This window comes from Equus caballus, chromosome 6 (genome assembly GCF_041296265.1).
Source record: "Equus caballus isolate H_3958 breed thoroughbred chromosome 6, TB-T2T, whole genome shotgun sequence".
Taxonomy (NCBI): domain Eukaryota; kingdom Metazoa; phylum Chordata; class Mammalia; order Perissodactyla; family Equidae; genus Equus; species Equus caballus.
In genome coordinates, this window is record NC_091689.1 from 59,574,589 (window position 1) to 59,596,949 (window position 22,361).

General features: G+C 38.4%; 1 long non-coding RNA gene across 1 annotated transcript in view; it reads left to right on the forward strand.

Moving 5' to 3' along the window:
- The window catches only part of LOC138924775 (uncharacterized), a 327,809-nt gene that overhangs the window by 83,839 nt on the left and 221,609 nt on the right, over positions 1–22,361 (forward strand). The window contains exons 3-4 of the long non-coding RNA XR_011439992.1: positions 12,368–12,454; positions 12,588–12,692. This is a non-coding gene — a long non-coding RNA (uncharacterized lncRNA). The remainder of the gene's footprint in view (positions 1–12,367; positions 12,455–12,587; positions 12,693–22,361) is intronic.

Here is a 22,361-nt window from a genome sequence, read left to right on the forward strand (position 1 = left end):
CTTATGCTCTGGTTTGCAGCATAACAGTCATCCAAGAAGCTTCTTAAAAATTTTAGATTTCTGGAGGAAGATCCAAGATGGCGGTGTGAGTAGTCCTCTTTGTCTCTCCCCCTTCAAATCTACAACAAATTGGACATTCATTGCTCAGCAAAGGATATCCATACAGCATCTCGGGACACCTGAGAGACCCACGCGGCTATACATTGGAAGGCGGTCGGACTTCCCTCTGGGAGGAGGTGGAGAAAGGGGAAAATTCTCCGACCCCAACCGAGCAGCCTAGTACCTGCAAACAGTGTGGCGGCCTGCCAGCTGCTGCTGCCTGCCCCACTGACTGCCGGGCGGGGCTTGTGACTGCCGGAGATATCCTGGGAGAGGACTGGGGCTGGGGGGTCCTCCAGCGACCGGCTCCGCGGACTGGGGGGGGATACCTCAGAGTTCCACCCTGGCAGCAGGCAAAGCCCCTACATGCCATTAGCGGAGAGGCTCCGCCCAGCATCCACAGCACCGGGAGGGTCCCGGAGAGGAAAATACCAGGCAGGGCAGCAGCTGGCCAGCTGCCACTGAAATCAAGGTCTCCAGCTATCCCCCAGACAGCGCAAAGGGCTCCCTGAGATCCTGGGGGAGAGGACTGAGACTGGGTGGAGCTCCAGCAACCAGGCTCCGTAGCCTGGGGGAAACCCTTCAGTCTCACAACAGCCTCAGCGAAAGCCTCTGCACACCGCTAATAAAGAGCACCCATCCAGCAGCCACAAGGCTAGAAGACCTCGGGACAAAAGTAGCATAGCTAGGTGAGCTAACCACAGACTGCAGAAGATGCCAATAGCTCTGCTGCGACCCATAGTGGACAAGTGAGATTTTGTGGGTGCCGACAGTGACGGAGCTGCAAACATAAGTGATCCTGCCCCTGGCCGCTGGAAACATAACACCGTGGCAGACCCCAAGGAGGGAGCACATCTAGGCGGTCTGCAACAGTAGGCACCAGCAGCCTGAAGCCCCCCCGTGACGGCCCCCACAGCTGAAGAGGGAACCCACAGGACCACTGTGACTATGAGGAGGGGCCCAGGCCCAGTTAGCAACAGCTGATAGGCTTCCTGGATAGCGCAGTATAAACAGCTTCTCCCTCACCACACCAGTGGAAACAAGTGGAAGGAGTAACTAAACTCTATCTCTATGCGGAGGCACAAATCTACACCATCAAGCAATATGAAAAAATATATTAAATCTCCAGAACAGAAGGAAAATAACAAATACACAGAAAACAATCCCAAAGAAAGTGAAATATGTAACCTAAATGATGACAACTTCAAAACAGCCATCATTAAAAAACTCAATGAGTTAAAAGAGAATTCAGATAGACAACTCAATGAGTTCAGGAGTTATGTCACAAAAGAGTTTGATACTATAAAGAAGAACCAAACAGAAATACTGGAAATGAAGAACACAATAGAGGAGATTAAGAAAAATCTAGACGCACTGAACAGTAGGGCCGATAATATGGAGGAAAGAATTAGCAATTTGGAAGATAGGAATATAGAAATGCTGCAGGCAGAGGAGGAGAGAGAAGTAAGACTAAAAAGAAATGAAGAAACTCTCCGAGAATTATCGGAAGCAATTAGGAGATGCAACGTAAGGATGATAGGTATACCTGAGGGAGAAGAGAGGGAGAAGGGGGCAGAATGCCTATTCAAAGAAATAATGGCTGAGAACTTCCAAAACCTGGTGAGAGAGATGGAACCTCATGTGTCAGAAGCCAATAGATCTCCAAACTTTATCAATGCAAGAAGACCAACCCCACGGCATATAGTAGTGAAGCTAGCAAAAGTCAGCGACAAGGAGAAAATACTAAGGACAGCCACACAGAAGAAATTAACCTACAAAGGAACCCGCATCAGGCTGTCAGCAGATTTCTCAGCAGAAGCTTTACAGGCTAGAAGAGAGTGGAATGATATATTCAAAAATCTGAAGGACAAAAACCTACAACCGAGAATTCTCTACCCAGCGAAAATATCCTTCAAATACGATGCAGAAATAAAAACCTTCCCAGATAAACAAAAATTAAAGGAGTTCATTGCCACAAAACCTCCCCTTCAGGAAATGCTCAGGAAAACCCTCATTCCTGAAAAATCAAAAAAAGGGAAGGGGCTACAAAACCAAGAGCAAAGGTGATAAATAGAAGGACAACAACACAGAGTAGCAGCTCTCCATCAGACCAGATTAAACCATGGGAAGAGAAACAAAGGAAATTGAAGAAAACCGGAAAACGAGACATAAAATGGCAGCGGTAGGCCCCCACATCTCAATAATCACTCTAAATGTAAATGGTCTGAACTCCCCAATCAAAAGACACAGAGTGGCAGGATGGATCAAAGAACAAGACCCAACAATATGCTGCCTCCAGGAAACACACCTCAGCCCCAAAGACAAACACAGACTCAGAGTGAAAGGATGGAGAACAATACTCCAAGCTAATAATGAACAAAAGAAAGCAGGTGTCGCTATACTAATATCAGACAAAGTAGACTTCAAAGCAAAACAGATAAAGAAAGACAAAGAGGGACAGTATATAATGATAAAAGGGAGTCTCCACCAATAAGACATAATGCTTATAAATATATACGCACCCAACACAGGAGCATCAAAATATGTAAAGCAACTCTTAACAGAACTAAAAGAAGACATCAACAACAATACAATAATAGTAGGGGACCTCAACACACCATTAACACCAATGGACAGAACATCCAGACAGAAAATCAACAAGAAAATTATAGAATTAAATGAAAAATTAGACCAGATGGACTTAATAGATATATATAGAACACTTCATCCAAAAACAGCAGGTTACACATTCTTCTCAAGTGCGCATGGAACATTCTCAAGGATAGACCATATTTTGGGAAACAAAGCAAGCATCAATAAATACAAGAGAGTTGAAATAATATCAAGCATCTTTTCTGATCATAATGCTATGAAACTAGAAATCAACTACAAGAATAAAGCAGAGAAAGGTGCAAAAATGTGGAGACTAAACAACACTCTTCTGAACAAACAATGGATTATTGAAGAAATTAAAGAAGAAATCAAGCATTATCTGGAGACAAATGAAAATGAGAACACGACATACCAAATCATTTGGGATGCAGCAAAAGCAGTCCTAAGAGGGAAATTCATTGCAATACAGGCTCACCTCACTAAACAACAAAAAGCTCACATAAGCAACCTCAAATGACACCTAACAGAATTAGAAAAAGAAGAACAAACAAAGCCCAGAGTCAGCAGAAGGAGGGAAATAATAAAAATAAGAGCAGAAATAAATGATATTGAAACAAAAAAGACAGCAGAAAGGATCAAAGAAACAAAGAGTTGGTTCTTTGAAAAAATTAACAAAATCGACAAACCCTTATCCAGACTCACCAAGAAAAGAAGAGAGAAATCTCAAATAAATAAAATTAGGAATGAGAGAGGAGAAATCACAACAGATACCAATGAAATACAAGGGATCATAAGAGAATACTATGAAAAACTATATGCCAACAAATTGAACAACCTAGAAGAAATGGACAAATTCCTAGACGCCTACAACCTCCCCAAACTGAATCAGGAAGAAATGGAGAATCTGAATAGGCCAATCACAAGCAAAGAAATAGAAACAGTAATCAAAAACCTCCCCCAAAATAAGAGTCCAGGACCAGACGGCTTCTCTGGAGAATTCTACCAAACATTCAAAGAAGATTTAATACCTATCCTTCTCAAACTATTCCAGAAAATTGAGGAAGATGGAGTACTCCCTAACACATTCTATGAAGCCAACATCACTCTGATCCCAAAACCTGTCAAGGACAACAAAAAGAAGGAGGACTACAGACCGATATCACTGATGAACATAGATGCAAAAATCCTCAACAAAATTCTGGCAAACCGAATACAGCAATACATCAAAAAGATTATACACCATGATCAAGTGGGATTTATACCAGGGACACAGGGATGGTTCAACATCTGCAAGTCAATCAACGTGATACACTACATTAACAAATTGAGAAACAAAAAACACACGATCATCTCAATAGATGCAGAGAAAGCATTTGACAAGATCCAACATCCATTTATGATAAAAACCCTCAATAAAATGGGTATAGAAGGAAAGTACCTCAACATAATAAAGGCCATATATGACAAACCCACTGCCAACATCATACTCAATGGACAAAAACTGAAAGCCATCCCTCTGAGGACAGGAACAAGACAAGGGTGCCCACTTTCACCACTCCTATTCAACATAGTACTGGAGGTGTTGGCCAGAGCAATTCGGCAGGAAAAAGAAATAAAAGGAATCCAAATAGGTAATGAAGAAGTAAAACTCTCGCTGTTTGCAGACGACATGATTTTATATATAGAAAACCCCAAAGAATCCACAGAAAAACTATTAGAAACAATCAACAACTACAGCAAAGTCGCAGGGTACAAAATCAACATACATAAATCAGTAGCATTTCTATACATTAACAATAAACTAACAGAAAAAGAACTCAAGAACTCAACCCCATTCACAATCACAACGAAAAGAATAAAATACCTTGGGATAAATTTAACCAAGGAAGTAAAGGATTTATACAATGAAAACTACAAGACTTTCTTGAAAGAAATTGATGACGACATAAAAAGATGGAAAGACATTCCTTGCACATGGATTGGAAGAATAAACATAGTTAAAATGTCCATACTACCTAAAGCAATCTACAGATTCAACGCTATCCCAATCAGAATCCCAAGGGCATTCTTTTCAGAAATTGAACAAAGAATCCTAAAATTCATAGGGGGTAACAAAAGACTGCGAATTGCTAAAGCAATCCTGAGTAAGAAAAACAAAGCCGGAGGAATCACAATCCCCGATTTCAAAATATACTACAAAGCTACAGTGATCAAAACAGCATGGTACTGGTACAAAAACAGGTCCACAGATCAATGGAACAGAATTGAAAGCCCAGAGATAAAACCACACATCTATGGACAGTTAATTTTCGACAAAGGAGCGTAGGGCCTACATTGGAGAAAAGAAAGTCTCTTCAACAAATGGTGCTGGGAAAACTGGACAGCCACATGCAAAAGATTGAAAATTGACCATTCTTTTTCACCACACACCAAAATAAACTCAAAATGGATCAAAGACCTTAAGATTAGGCCTGAAACAATAAGTCTTCTAGAAGAAAATATAGGCAATACACTCTTTGACATCAGTTTCAAAAGAATCTTTTTGGACACTATAACTCCTCAGTTGAGGGAAACAATAGAAAAAATAAACAAATGGGATTTCATCAGACTAAAGAGCTTCTTCAAGGCAAGGGAAAACAGGATTGAAACCAAAAAACAGCTCACTAATTGGGAAAAAATATTTACAAGCCACTTATCCAACAAAGGGTTAATCTCCGTAATATACAAAGAACTCACACAGCTTAACAACAAAAAAACAAACAACCCGATCAAAAAATGGGCAGAGGACATGAACAGACATTTCTCCAAAGCAGATATAAGTATGGCCAATAGACACATGAAAAAATGTTCATCATCGCTAATCATCAGGGAAATGCAAATCAAAACTACACGAAGATATCACCTTACACCCGTTAGATTGGCAAAAATATCCAAAACCAAGAGTGACAAATGTTGGAGAGGTTGTGGAGAAAAAGGAGCCCTCATACGCTGTTGGTGGGAATGCAAACTAGTACAGCCACTATGGAAAATAGTATGGAGATATCTCAAAAAGTTAAAAATAGAAATACCTTATGACCCAGCCATCCCACTACTGGGTATCTATCCTAAGAACCTGAAATCAGAAATCCCAAGAGTCCTTTGCACCCCTATGTTCATCGCATCATTGTTTACAATAGCCAAGACGTGGAACCAACCTAAATGCCCAGAAACTGATGATTGGATAAAGAAGATATGGTATATATACACAATGGAATACTACTCCGCCATAAAAAAGGACAAAATTGGTCCATTCGCAGCAACATGGATGGACCTCGAGGGTATTATGCTAAGTGAAATAAGCCAGACAGAGAAAGACGAACTATATATGACCCCACTCATAGGTGGAAGATAACATATAGACAAGGAGAACTGATCGGTGGTTACCAGGGAAAAGGGGGGGTCGGGGGAGGGCACAAAGGGGGAAGTGGTGTACCCACAACAAGACTAACAATAATGTACAACTGAAATCTCACAAGGCTGTAATCTATCATAATCTTAATAAAAAAAATTTTAGATTTCTGTGTCTCATCAGAGATCTAGGAAATCAGAATTTCTGAGAATGGGATCCAAGAATTTGTACATTTAACAAACTGCCCAGGTGATTCTGAAGTGCACCAGGTTTGATAAGCATTTCTCTAGGATGCTGTGTTAGTTTCCTATTGCTGCTGTAAAAAATTTCCACAAATTTTACAGCTTAAAACAACACGAATTTTTTCTCTTATGGGTCTGGAGGTCAGAAGTCCAAAATCAGTTTCACTGGGCTAAAGTCAGGGTGCCACCTGGGCTGGCTCCTTCTGGACACTCTAGAGAAGGAAAGTGTTTCCTTGTCGTCTTCAGTTTCCAGTGGTTGCCTGTATTCTCCATCTTCAAAGAGTGTAACCCCAATCTCTGCATCTGTCATCATATCACCTTCTCTGACTCTCACTTCTGTGTCCCTCTTATGAGCACCCACCCAGATAATCCTGGATAATCTTCATTTAAGATCCTTATCTTGATTGCATCTGCAAAATCCCTTTTGCCATATAAAATAACATTTGTGGGTGCCTGGGATTAGGATGTGAATATATTTGGGGGACCATTATTGAGTTTAACACAGGCCCCATGATAACATCTCGTGTAGAAACCATAGATGTAAATGAGGCTGAATAACAGTCTGTCATGCTTCATCCATTATGTATTCACCTGCCTTTTTTTGTGTGCTTATTTTTCCAAATAAAGCCATTTTAAGGCAAAACATTTATGTAGGGTCACTATTATCTTTGACACTTTGGCGGCAGATAGCAGAGCCTGGAAAACTGCTAATTTAACAATGAATGATGTCATTAAAATGTTACAAATTAATTTAAATCCCGAGGCAAGGGAGTGGCCAGATGGGGAGATTTTGACTTCCCACAAATCTTCATCATCCCCTTCCCCAATCACCCGCAAATAAACATATGTTCTAAGTTAAAACACACTTTTGGCTCTGCAAATGTAGGCTGATAAAACTTCACCTAAATAAACACGGGGCATTGCTATGCAAATATGGTTGTAAGACGAACCCTCAAGGGCCCCTTTTCAAGCAGTTTATCCTCCCTAAGCACTCCTCTGCAGAACTCCTGGGCTGTGTCTTTTGTACCTTATATTTACTGATAACGTAGAATTCTAGGCTTGAAGTAACTGGTAATAGAAGCCATAGAATAAGAGTATGTTTCTTCTTAAAAATATGACAAGTGTATTTCTCTATCACCAGTGATTTGTTGACCAACCAATGCATTTGTTTTTTCTTGAACCTGTTTAGTTATCTCACTCTCATCACTGCTGCTCTGATTCCGCCCTTGCCACTGCATTCCAGGAACATCACTAACTAATCCCCACCCAGTGGTTTTCTCTGCTCTTTTCCAACGTGTCTCTCTTTCTCCATCCAGTTACTCTCACTCTATGGACAGTATTACCTTTTAAAGCCACGGATCTGATCTCGTCCCTCTCCCACTTAAAATCCTTAAACAGTTGCCTACAAGATAAAAGTTAACACTAGATATGCCATTTGAAGATATGCCATTGGAAGGTTCTATGATCTCAACCTATTATTTCATTTTCATCCTCTCTTGTACACTTTTATACACCTTGGGTTATAGTCCAATTTTTATCTTCCTCTCGAAGAGTTATATCAGTTTTGAGAGGTGTTCTGGGGAAAACATTCTGTGATTAAATAAATTTGCAAAATGTTACATTTTTCACATCCTTCTGGGAACTTCAAAATGCACACTAGTGTCTTAAATGGTCTGAGAAGTCCCATAGCAAAGAAGATTGTTATTTTTTGGTAACTTTTTATTGAAGTAAGCATAAACATACTAAAGTGCATAGATCTTAAGGGTACAGGTCTATGAATTCTTGCAAAGTGAACACTTAGGATAACACAGGCGCTATCCAAATCAAGACTGAGACTATTTCCTGTACTCTGGAAGCCCTCTTCATGCCACCACACTATTCAGGCTTCTGTCACCATAGATGAGTTTTGCTTCTTTTCAAGCTTTATGTAAGTAGTATCAGAGTATGTTTTCTTTTGTGTCTGTCATCTTTTTCTCAGTGTCATAGTTGTGACATTCATCCATGTAGTCACATAATTCGTTGCATTGCTCTAGGCCAGGGGTTGGCGAAGCATCACCCACAGGCCTAATCCAGCTCTGCACCTATTTCTTACAGCTTCTGAGCTAAGAATGATTTTGATATTTTTCAAAATACATTGTTGTAAAAAATATAGAGAGAAAGATATGCAATGGGGAACATATATGGCCTACAAAGCCTAAAACATTTATTTTCTGGCCCTTTAAAGAAAAGGGTTGCCAGTTCCTGCTCTGTGATATTCCATTGTATGAATATATAATTTACTTATCCCTTCTACTATTTATGGGCATGTCGATGAAAATAATCCATAACCAATCTATAAATGAAAATTTGCGTGAGTTTATTCTGAGCTTAAACTTTAGGATTATAACCCGGGAGAGTCTTTCCACAAAGGAACAGAGCGCTTCAAAGAAGTGGGGATACACAGGGTGGTTATATACCCTCAAAGAGGGTGTCTCACATATGATTGAAATGTCCCTCCCACAACAGTCACAAGATAGCCCCGTCAGCACAGCACTCAATGGACACAGCAGGCAGTGGGTCTGCTATCTCAGTGGGCGCAGCAGGAGGCAAGTGCATTGTCTCAAGCTGGGCGGTCACAGGTGAGCACAGCAATCAGTTCCTAGCCTCAGGAAAGATACTTAATTCTTAAGGGGATGCCAACGTTGGGAGGGGGAGAGAAGTTGCACCTTTATCTCAAGGGCCTTTGCTCTTGCCATAGGGAATCTCTAAAGCAGATATACGATGCATGCTCAACGGCCTCGGTCAGGCCTTTTGGAAAGATAAGGTCAGGCCGAATTAGGTTTATACCAAATGGCTTCCTCATATACTCCAATATATCCTATTGCTTGCCATTTTTATTTGTCAGGCATTTGGGTTATTTCCTGTTTTGGATCATGAAAAATAGTGCTGCTATGAACCATCTTGTACACATCTTTTGGAGAACAGATGTACACATTTCTTGTTAGGAGTAGAATTGCTGGATGATAAAGTATGTGTATGGGTTTTTTTTCTTTTTGAGATATTGCTAAAAGTTTTTCACAGTGATCGTACCAGTTAAAAATCTCACATCAATATATGAGGGTTCCAGTTGCTCTGCATTCTCAGCATTTAATATTGATGGAGTTTAAAAATTTTATCTCTTTTATTGTGTGTATAGTGGTGTCTCATTGTGAATTTAATTTGCTTTTCCCTGATAAGATATAATACCTTTTCATATGCTAGTTGGGTACTTGAATAGCTTTTATATGGAGTCCTTCTACTGTTTTGCTCATTTAAAAAAAAATTGGTTTGTCTTTCCTTCTCTTATTGATTTGTAGAAGTTCTTTCTATATTATGCAGTCAAATCCTTTGTCAGATGTATATATTGTAAATATCTTCTCCTGGTCCTTGGTTTGCTTTTTTACTTATTTATGGTGTCTTATGATGAAAGTTCTTAATTTTAATGTAGTCCAATTTTTTAAATCTACATTATGGTTAGTTATTTCCTGTTTAAAAACATCTTTTCCTACCCTCCAGACATAAAATTATTCTTCTAGGTTATCTGCTAGAGGCTTGATTGTTTAATGTTTTGCCTTCAGTTCACAATCCATCTGAAACTTGTTTTTGTGTTTGGTGTGAGATAAGGGCTAAAAATTAATTTTTCCAGCTGATATTCTTGGTAACCCTGAGGCAGCAGAACCCTGGTTACTATGGAAACTGTGTTCCAGCAACAATCCTGGTGAGCCAAATCCCCATGGCCATCGCAGCGGTGAGAGGCTCAGGAGACCATTGCTAGGGGAATACACACCCTCCACAACATGGCCTGGCTTCCTTAGATCAACATGCTGCATTCCAGCCCACTCCCAATGCTGGGGCTTTGGAAACAAGGCCAAGTTAGTGCGTGTGAGACCTGAGTGGGGCTTGGATTCTGGAGAGATTCTCAGGGACTCTGGTTACAATTCCGTTCACTCAAGAACAGCTTCCCATGGCAACAGATAAGGCTCGAGGGCCAGAGGGCTTGCCTTACCTTCTGCTACTCTGATTGTTTAAAAAAAACAGAAATTAAAAATTAAAAACATTCATTTGTTGAAATGTCTGTTCTTTCTCCCACTGCATTGCAGAGGTACTTTTTAACATAAATCTGCTGGCCATGTGTGTGTATGTCTGCTTCCGAATTTTCAGTGTCATTCTTTAGGATTTTTACATCTATGTTTATGCGTGAGATTGGTCTGTAATCTTCCTTTCTTACTATGCCATTATGATGTTTGGTGTCAAGGTTATGCTGCCTTCATAAAGGAGTTTCTATTTTCTGGAAAAGTTTGTGTAAGATTTGTGTTATCTTTGTTAAATATTTGGAAGAATTTCTTGGTGAATTCATCTGAACCTGAAGGTTTTTCTTAATGAGACTATATAAATTATAAATTCAATTTATTTACTATATTTAGTAATATTCAAAATTTCTACTTGGTATTGTGTCAGTTTGGAAGTTGTGTTTTTCCAGAAATTTGCTTATTTCATCTAAATTTTCAAATTTATTGCATTATTCATAATATTCCCTTATAATTTATCTTACAATGTGTGTCAGATCTGTAGTGATGTCTCCTTTTTTCATTCCCCATATTAATAATTTGTGCTTTTCTTTTTTCTTGAACAGTCTTACAAGGCTTTTTTCAGGGAACTGCTTGGGCCACATTCACACAGTTTGATATGTCATTTTTATTATCATTTACTTGAAACTATTTTCTTTTTTTATATTGCTTCTTCTTTGACCCATAGGTTATTAAAAAATGTATTGTTTATTTTCAAAGCCTGGTTTACCATATGTACCTTTAATTTTTAGAGACATTAAATTAGTATATTTCTCACTTCCAAAACAATCCTGGAATTATAGCACACTTTGTTCTATTTATTACTACTGTACTCCATTTAACACTGTTTTCTTTTGTGCTATAATTGTCAAGTATTTTAATAAAAAATATTTTTTTCCTGAGTATAGAAAAATAGTTTGGTGATAATTTTCTTTTAGCACTTTGCAGATAGCATTCTGTTACCTTCTGATCTTCATCATTTTCACTGAAAATGACTTCATCAGTCTTGGTGCTGTTTCTTTAAAAGTGAGGTGCCTTTTCCTTTGGCGGTTTTTAAGAATTTTCTTTGTTGGATATGCCTAGGTATGCTTTTTATTGAATTTGAACTGTTTTGAGTTCATAATACTTTTTGAATCCATAGACTGATGATTTTATCAGTTTTAGGAAATTGTCATCTGACAATTTTGCTTTTGGTCTCTTCTCTCATTCTCTTTTTGAGACTACAGTTATACCCATTTTAGGTCTTTTTACTTTGTTTTGTATGTGTGTTATGCTCTCTTCTGTACTTTTCATTCTCTTTTCTCTATGTACCTTAATCTTAATATTTTTTTACTCACCTGTGTTCAGTATTCCTATTCTCTGATGTGTCTAATTTGCCAAATTCTTAGTTTTGGTTATTTTTCACTTCTAGAATTAAAATTTTATCCCTATTTATGAATTCTAAGAACATAGTCAGCTTCTCCATGTTTTTACTCTATTTTGCTGAACAAATTGATCATAGATATTTTTAAGCCATTGCTAACAACTCCCCTGGGTCACCTATGTATCTTTTTCTATTGTTTTTTCCTACTGTTTTCTATTGATATTTTTTATCATTTAGAAAAAAACTTTTTCTATTTTCTATTGTTCTTTTTCCTTTCAATTTTTAGTTGCATAATTCTGTTTCTTGACTTCTTGTTAATTTTTAAATGAATGCTAGACATTTGTATAAAAATTTTAGAAGTCCCTGATTATGTTATCTTTCTCTGGAGAGAATTTAATTTTCATCCAGAAAGCAGCTGAAATACAGGAAGATCACCTTGATTCAGTTGAGTCCCAATTTCAGTTTTGTCCTTATCTAAAAGTTTAGTCCTTCAGAAGTCTTAACAGAAATTCTGGCATATTTATCAGGACCTTTCTTTGTAGACAGATCCTCTAACTCAGATTTCCTTTTTCCCCAGATGATCCAAATCTCTACTTGCCTTTTAAACATCTCAGCAGCTTCTTTCTGTTTCTTTGGCAACTTATGCTGTACAGCTAAGGAGCTGGTAAGTCACTTGAAGTGGAAATTGCATGCAAGATTTTAGAATCACTACTGCATGGTGCCCTTTTCTTCAGGATCTTGGCCCCTCAAGTCCTGGCTGCCTTCCTATCCCTGAACTTCTATTTTTGTCTCTTTAGTCTAGTGACACAGCCACAAGTTCCAAGCCACTGCTTTTTATTTGGATTCTGTGCCTTGATCTGTGAATTGGCAAGTGCCCCAAAGGGACAAAGCAGCAGACTAAGGTAGGGCTCACCTCTGTTTACTTCTTTCCCTTTAGGAGGTTGGCCCCTCAGCTCTTGGTTGCCTTAGTTGCTTCCCAATGACTTCAAGGAGCTTTATGTGTATAATTTTTGTTTTTTGTTTTGCTTTTGTTTTTGAAGTAGGCTAGTTTGGTACAGCTATTTCATCCTAGCCCAAAAAAGCAACCTCCAATTATTAGTTGTTGTTTTTTCTTTCTTCTCCCCAAAGCCCCCAGTGCGTAGTTGTGTATCCTAGTTGTGGGTCTTTCTAGTTGTGGCATGTGGGACACCGCCTTACCATGGCCTGATGAGCGGTGCCACGTCCGTGCCCAGGATCCTAATCAGCCAAACCCCGGGCTGCTGAAGTGGAGCACACAAACTTAATCACTCAGCCATGGGGCCGGCCCCCAATTATTAGTTTTTTAACCCAGCATTTCTTCAACTTATTTTGACAATGGAAATCTTTTGTTTTTTTTTGTCATTTGAGTGAGCATTCCACGGAAGATTCTTTATGAAGCACTACTCCAACTGTGTCAGTCTACCATGTCTCAAACACAGAAACGTATTTCATGCTTTCGTGTTATTGCTTTTCTTCTCCCCCTACCTAGAATTGCGTTGCCCATACTTCTTTTGACTTCCGAAATCCTCCTAAACTCAACTTTCATTAAGGATTCTGTAATTTTCTGATGTAGAATAAAAAAGTTCCAAATACCATAAAATTTTTTGACATATAAGAGTCTGTGGAAAATTTGACTTTTTGTGAAGGTGGTATGTTTTCTTTTTATGGACAATGGGAGTCATGTAAATGATCATTTTTCTTTTTTGGCTATCAGGAATTTTACCTTAATAAACCTTAATAAACATATAATATCATACAGTTCATGTTATTTGTGTTTTTCTTAAGCTTTTACTTTGCTATCTCCTCTAATTTTTATTATTTATTTATTTATTTAGCTATATATTCCTATAAGCTTTTTCAAATACCTCATAAAACTATGCAACATATAAAAGTTCATGAAACAGTAAACAATGGCAAGCAACTGAATAGTTTTTTTCTCAAGGCCATTTCCATTAATTATGTTAAGCCTCATTTTGAAGCATTTATGACTTGTATTTTTTCCACAACTAAATTGTAACTTTATTGATGGCATAATTATTCCCTTACCTAGCACATATATTTGGGGAGTGGAACTTTGTTTTGATTCATTTTTGATGTAGGTTTTCAACAGTGGCTATGAGCAGAGCCTCTGAAGCCAGACTACTTGCATTTGCATCTCCCTTTATTTCTTAGTACTTGAGATTTCGGGCAACTTACTGAAATTTATCGAAACTCTCTATGCCTCGTTTTACTTATATTTAAAACAACATTTGTTAGCTGTAAGGATTAAACAAAGTAATACATATAAAATACTTAGACCATATCTGCACATAGAACTCTTCATAAATATTACTTAGGCAGTCTGGGAAATGTATGATGTCCAATTTTTATAGTCTAGTGTTTGGAATGGTGAGTTCTACAAAATTTTTTGAAGTTTTAGAAGGCTTGGAATGGCCCTGTAGTCATATTCAAATTTGTCAGCATTAAGAGGCAGGTACCAGTTACCATAAGAATTGAATAAAGATACAGTTGTATTAAAAAAAATTTCTTAAAAAAAAATTTCTTCTAACCTTTGCTGTAGTTTCCTCACCAGTGATACCACTTTCAGAACAAGATATGGGATTAGAAGGCTACCATTTAATATGCTATTCAGCAATGATTTATTTTTCATTATCTTGAACGTATTATAATCTATAAATGACAGGATTAGAAACTGCTGGGAGGGTAATGCTAATTTAACTACAAGTCATAACATATGATCTCTGTGTTACTGTTGGTTCTGATCACTGAGATTGTTTTTAAGAAATAATATTAATACAATGTTATGATCATGATCGGCCAGGGGAGCTTTCTTGAGCTTACCACTTTTTTTCTTGTTGTTGAGGAAGATTGGCCCTGAGCTAACATCCATTGCCAATCTTCCTCTGTTTGCTTGAGGAAGATTGTCCCTAAACTAACATCTGTGCCAGTTTTCCTCTATTTTATATGTGGGACTCTGCCACAGCATGGCTTGATGAGTGGTGTGTAGGTTCACACCCGGGAGCTAAGCCTGCAAACCCCAGGCCACTTAAGCGGAGTATGGGAACTTAACCACTATGCCACCAGGCTGGCCCTGAGCTTAGCACTTTTGTATGAATTCCTGAGGGAGATTTGTTTTCAAAAAAGGCAAGGCAAAATAACTCTTTATTATCAACTTGATTGTTGGATAGCATTGTAGGATTCTACTAGGCTAGACTGGAGGATTCTGGAGGGATCTGTTTTCTATACCAGTTGAGCCTAAAAAACATTGTAACAAAGCCAGCCAATAGGCCTTTCTTTACCTATTTTCCTTTACTCCCAAAATTGAATTTTGGAACTTCTCATTCCAAATGGGAAAAAGGACACACTTGCATCTACCATAGGAATCAAAGGAATGATGAGTGAAAGCATTGAGCACATGTCTAGAGCATAGCTGGTCTAAGCTGCTGGCCTGGGGTCATCCTGAGTAGAGAGAAGCCTTGCCAGTGAGAGTGAGTATAAAGATTTGAAAGGAAGCAAAATGGCAAGGTCTTCAGAGTAGCTTGTGCTCATCCCGTTTTGACCACATGTAAAGAAGAGTTTGGAAGCTGAGCCAAAGAAGTAGAAGCTTGGGCCTTCTCACTGGCTTTGTCAGCATTCTGGCTGCACTGATGGAAGAGCAAGAAGGGCAGAAAGAGTGAGATAGAAGATGTAGGGCTTGTTCTGATGGTGAGTGAGACTCGGGGTTTGTCTTAGTTTCCTAGGCTCCTAGAAGAAAAACAATCTAAAGAAAGGATTGCGCATGTAAGTGTGGTAACCTAACCTGGCAGCATCTCCAAACCCCAGAGCAATGGTAAAAACTTGTCCTGCATTTGACTGGTTCAGATTAGTATTCGGGGGAGTGTCTTGTCTTAGATCTGGAATCTTCACTGTAAAGGAGTGGAAAGGGAGTGGCTATTCAAGCCAATAGTTGTATAATTTTTTACATCTTATGTAAATGTCTTTTACGTAGAGTGGGGACTTCTTAGCAAAGCAATCAAAGTCCAAAGTTGATTAGCTAATTGCAAAAAGCCCAGATATACAAAAAGTGATACTAAATACCTCAAACATTATATTTTACCCCATTCACACATTCACACTTGTGCACACCTCTTCATTGAGCAATCTTTTGTACTGTCAAGTATTGTTTATCCATGTGCATCTATTGGTAGACATTCAAGTTTCTTGAATAAATCATTATGCATGGTCTCCAGTTTCTAATTTTCTTTTCTTTAAAGTGGAGTAAGCTCTGACATACAGTTTTAGAGCAATATGAGTTCAGAAGCTTTCTAAATATTTAATTTTTTCCTAAATTTCTACTGTTGTTTTACCCATGTTTAACTTAATAGAAATTATTATTTTTAAAATCAATTTCCTTCATCATATATTTTCAAAACACTTAGATTAAATAGAAATAGTGTTTTTCATATTTATATTGCATCACTTATAAATTTAAATTGCATAATTAGAATAAAGTAAAGTAGGTATAGGAAGAAACACAGCAGAATCTTTATAAGCATCAGTCGTCCTGGTAGGAGGAGAGGTGCCGGAGGATGCTTGAAATTAGATTATTAGGTCTGAGAATCCAAGGGCCCTTGGACAGTTCAGAGTGAATGGGGGAATGTTGATTAACATGTAAGATGTACATGCTTAGAAGGAACACAAGAGAGAAAGAATTTAATAATCTCTAAAGTTTTAGATGAGTTATCCGCAAATGGATACTGGTCATGAAACAGTTTTCAATTACTTTGTAGAATCCAGTGGCATTTTGTTTATACGGATTTATCTTGAAGCCATTTCTGCACACACACACACACACACACACACATACATATTTGTCTACACCTCTTGGACCTGGCAAAATAATCTCTGAGACTGGATCAATTTTGGCTCAAACCAGTTCTGGTCTGCTCTTGGGAACTTTTATTTTGATTTGAGTTAAAATAAATGGTGTTGAGATCATGGTCATCTGGTCTGTGTTTAGGGGTATAGTATAACAGAATGCAGCCAGGTATGAGAGCCTAGTCTGGGTAGTACCCTAAGAGGAAAGACGCGAGAGCAGGAGGACATCCATCATGCCTAGTGCTTGAATATGTATGTAGATTCACCACGAGCTTTTTGAAGCTTGTTCCCACTTTTTATATTTGTGTGATTATAGAGCAAGTAGCTCTCTCCATGTTATTTGCCTGTGATAGAAAAGATAAAAAACCTATAGGGTTTTGGGGTGATTTTTAATGCAATCTGAAGTTAAAAACAGAACTTTTATAATACATGACACAATGGAAAGCTTTTCTCAATGATTTCTTTCAGAATAAAAAGTTCTGACTGTCTCATTCACTTACTCACTAAGCAGGACTATAAAAGTCTAAAGCCTATAGGGGTTAGCCAGGTGGCACAGTGGTTAAGTTCACATGTTTCTCTTCTCAGTGGCCTGGGGTTCGCCGGTTCGGATCCCGGTTGTGGACATGGCACTGCTTGGCAAAAAGCCGTACTGTGGTAGGTGTCCCACGTATAAAATAGAGGAAGATGGGCATGGATGTTAGCTCAGGGCCAGTCTTCCTCAACAAAAAAAAGAAAAGAATCTAAAGCCTGTGTGAGTGGTAGCTTCCAGGGTATGAATATATAAGGTCATATGGAAGTGGAAATAGCAAAGGCAGCCAAAACCTTTAGTGATTTGTTTTTCAATTTCAACTTAGCCCTTAGAATAATGGTGCTGCAAAAGCAGCAGCAACAAATTTAGATATATTAGATAAAAAACAGAAAACAGAGTATGTCAGATATCCCTAAATTTCTTTATGAGAGTATCCAAACCATTGTGATAAAAAAGAGAGAGAGCGAGAGTGAACTGTGTTTCAATAGCTGAGAATTGAGCGTAAGAGAGTAGCTAGCAGTGTTTGTATGGGAATTGAGTTACTTGGATTGCTTCTGCAAAGTACTAAATAGTGTCCACTCTAATTTTCCTATATTTAATAATTTGCAATCAAGTCATTCATTCGTTCACTGAGTAAATATGTGAGCACCTTCTATCTGTGATATCACGCTATCCCAGGTCATCTAAAGTCTGATTAAACAGCTGAGAGGGAGAGGTAATGGCAGCAGGATGTGAGCATGGTCTAGGCAAATATCACAGAAGGGAAGAAGTGAATTGGCACCAGGGAGTCAATATTTCTTTTTGGCTTAATGCGACCTAGCATTACAGAGAAGGAGGAATGCTGTTGAAAAAGTAATCCTCTTATCAGTGTGCCTTGGAGTTTAAGTATTTACTTTTCCATCAGGAATTGAAGAAAGCTAAATTTATATTTTATAGCTTACAGCTTTTGGAAAGAGAAATTCTCCTTGAGCACAAGTTACCATGTCTTTTATTTTTTTCTAGGGCTCAGGTTCTTTGTACTTACTGTTGGTTGACACGTGCCTGTCCTCTTGTTGGAGTACGTGCCATATTACTGTATGTAGTTTAGAAGTAACAGGAACTAACTGTGAATCAACTTACACAACTGGAGGAAAAACCATCAGTCATGACAGCAATAATTAGAATTCATCAAATTATATTCGTATTCTGTCCTGTAACTTCTTTATCCTGATAGTCTTCAAAGCACATTAAGAGATAATTAGAGAAGAATGGTTCCATCCAAATGACATTTAGTTATAAGTCATTGAACCAGTAGATGCTGAACTATGTCACCTTCTCTGGTGGTTTGTTATGAAGATGTTGTAATGCTCACAAATATTGCATATGTATCTTTAAATGTGCATCGAGGTTTGTACTATATATTTCAATAGGCTTGGGAATTTTCCACATGACCTTACCTTGTTTCCACTGGTTTTAAGCAAGAAAAAATTGCAGGAAAATAACAGTGCAAATAGTCTCCCCATCTTACCCTGGAAATTTTCAAGTGTTTAGTCTTTACCAGTTGCCAGATACAAGAGTGGAAGCTGAATTTTATTTTTCCCTGATAGATTTGTTTAGAGTCAGCCCAGAAGCAACTTGCGACTTTTATTTTTTGGATGGCAAGTTCCCATGACTGTGAATTATGTGAAGTGTGAAAGTCTTGGGTGCTGAGGCCGCGTGTCCTGCTGCTGGGCTGAGTTTGCTTGACGTTACAGAGGAAATTCAAGCCAGTAAAGCAAATCAACTGCCCAATGTCAGGCTGAAAAGGGCTGCAAGAACCTAAGGCACACATAAAAAGCATCAAGGAGAGTGATAATGTGACTCAATTTTGATGATGAAGATACTAATCATAGAAGATGGTAAGAGAGCAGCACAAAACAGACACATGACGAGAAAGGAGCTGTTGGGATGGGAAGATGGCTGGGATTCTGGAATGAGAAAATGCATAAAGAGAGGCCAGGCCTTTGAAATGGTTGTCTACTTGAGATCTTACACATAAAAACATGTTTGTGGGAAGTGTCTGCTGCTTGTGAATACATTTGTCAGTGAACCAAAAATGCCCTGTGGGTTAAAGCATTTCCTCACCCATCAGCAGTTGAGGATAGCAAAGTTCATGTTTAAAAAGGAAATGAAGTTCAATAGCTGTTGGTATGTTTGAATGGGAACATACATCATTTTTGCAAAGCTTCAGTGATATTCTTTAAACTGACAGCAGGTCTGACCACATTTCCTTCAGTTTCCCATAATGAATGAACTTGTGAACTCCTTAGGCCCTGTCTGGCTTCAGACATTTCAATGGTGTTGGCTCCTTTCAAATCTTCAGCTTGGAGGAATTCTCATTAATTTTATTTGGTTTTATTAGGAAATTGTTGATTATTTTATCCAGTCACTCATTTTAGGGAAGAGCAGTGGAAAAAGTTACCATTTAAACAGTGGGACTTTTGGAATTGAATGATGCCAATCTTTACGCCACCCGGCCTTGATTGGGGTGGGAGGGAGAGTGTTCGAATGAATACTGTGAGTCATACATGAGCTACAGGACCAAAAGGTGAATGGCTTGCAAGTTTGACTGCAAATAGCTCCAAAGCAAAATTAAATTTGTATTTATTGTCAAAAGAAGGATTGTGTCTCGTGGATGCTCTGGAATGTGCTTTTTACCTTCATTGTGACAATTTGCAAGCTAACATCCATGAAGAACACGTTAGTTTCCAAGAAATTGTGTTTACATCTCTATGGAGCTAGCTCTTCGCTGTCTGAGCAAACCAAGAATGGCTTTCTGTTCCTTTCATTTTACACCTATATTCCATGTGATAATTAAATGTTTGGTAATTTCAAAAGATTACCAAAAATATTTCAGATATGTGTGGAAGTTGTTTTTTGTTCATTTTACACTTTCAAAATATACATTTATATAGCCTTTGATAATTTTCAGCATTTTTTGATATGTATTTTTATTACGTTATTCAATTTCACCACACAAATAATTATGTATTAGGAAGTTGTTAAAAACGAGACATCATATGAACACCTACTGCACCCTTAGGTCTTTACGTGGATTATCTTAATGTCTATAAAAACCTGAAGAAGTAGACATTATTATTTTTACCTTATAAACGACTACGTGACATTAGATGATTTGTCCAATGTTTTCAATACAGTAAATTTTGAACCAGGATGTGAACAAAGTCCTCTCTTTTCTCAGTGTCTATAAATAAAGATTAAAATAAATAACTCATAATCTCACCACCCAAAGGTAAACACTGGCAGCATTTTCTCATCTAGTCTATCAGATTTTTTCTAAGCTGAAACACATCTCTCACCCGAGTCCCCGTCCCTCACAGTTAGGGTTCCTGTTAGCAACAGAATTTTTCTCAGCTGCTTATGCTGAAGAGACCTCAATGAAGGATGATTTATAAGTGTGGGCAGGGCTTCCGGAGCCAACAAGGGAGGTTGAACCACTTGGCAACTAACACTGGTGGCTTATTACCTCCCTAGCCTGAGGGGGTCCGGGGAAAAATAATGTTATTGGAGCCCAATGAAAGCTAGTGTCCTGGAGGAGGGCTTCAGGCAGCAGCTGTAGACCAGAAGGGACACAACTCCCGCCACAAGTGCAGGGTGATCATGGGAAAAGAAAGAACCTTGTCTCCATCTCTTCTTTCCCTCCTTCCATTCTAGTCTTCTGTTAGTGCTTCTTGTTGGCAGAAACCAACTGCAACCCAGCCTTGAAGGGAGGCCAGGTGAGGCAGTCTGTAGGGGTCAGCCTCTCGGGGCACGGAATGGGGGTTGGGAAATTTGGGCCGTGCGAACAGGAAAAGCCAGCACAATATCTTACTATGCATAGTCATTTTCCATTTTCTTCAAATTATGATTTCAAAAAGGGCTTTACAGCAGTTTGCCACATGGATATGCCATAATCTTTACAAAGGAATATTTCGTTCATTTGCAAATTTTTTATTAAAAATGCTATAATCCCTGTAGGTACATTTTCACATGTATCTTTTTTCATTTCCTTAGTATAAACTCCTAGAAGAGGAAGTGGAAGAGAAAGACAATTTTATCTGCCATCTACCAACTGTGTGACTTTGGATAGGTTAATTAATCTCTGGGACTCAGTGTTTTCATCTTTTAAATGCGGCTAATAATAAGCCCTATTTCATAGGGATATTTTTAGGGTTAATTAGGTAATAAACGCAGAACACTTAAAATATTAAGACATAATAAGCACATTTTAGTATTCGTTATTATTGTTAAGGCTTTTAACATATCTTGACAACTCTTCTCTAATAAGTTTGTGCTAGGGCCACCTGGTGGCATAGTGGTTAAGTTCATGTGCTCTGCTTTGGTGGCCCAGGGTTTGCTAGTTCAGATACTGGGTGCAGACCTACACACTGCTCATCAAGCCATGCTGTGGCAGTATCCCACATACAAAATAGAGGAAGACTGGCAGATGTTAGCTCAGTGACAGTCTTCCTCAAGCAAAAAAAGAGGAAGATTGGCAACAAATGTTAGCTCAGGGCCAATGTTCCTCACCAAAAAAAAAAAAAACGTTTCTGCTAGTTTACATTCCCATAAGCAGTGTTTGAGGGCCCATTTCCTCATACTGTCATCATTTCTCTTAATCTTTGCCAATTTAATAAACCAGACATGGTATCTCATTACCATTTTAACTTTCAGTTGAGATTTAATTTGGAGATGAATTTATTTCCTTTGATGTAGAAGGAACTTCAAAGTAGTGTAATACTTTATGGTCATTATGAACATCAATCGTCCTGGTACTTTAGTTGTACAAGAGTGGTGGTTAATACAGAGTTCTGGTTTAGAATATTGGCTGCAGTGTCCAACAGCTTAGTAACTATGTAAATACGGTACACTAATGAATATTCATGAAATATTTATCCCAGCTAAATAAATGCACCGCCAAAGGGGTTAAATGAATACAAAGATTTTCCATAACGAAATGCTGGATATATAACAGATGCACAGTTCCAGTGTGGGATGGGCCCACTACTGTTTCCAGCCAGCCATCACACAGCTCGTGAAATCATCTTTGCACCTGCTCATGTGGTGTGCATCTGTGCTTTGTTGGCAGTGCCACTGGCATCAATGGAGGAGATGGAACTAAACGTGATTGTTTTATATCTGTAGCTGT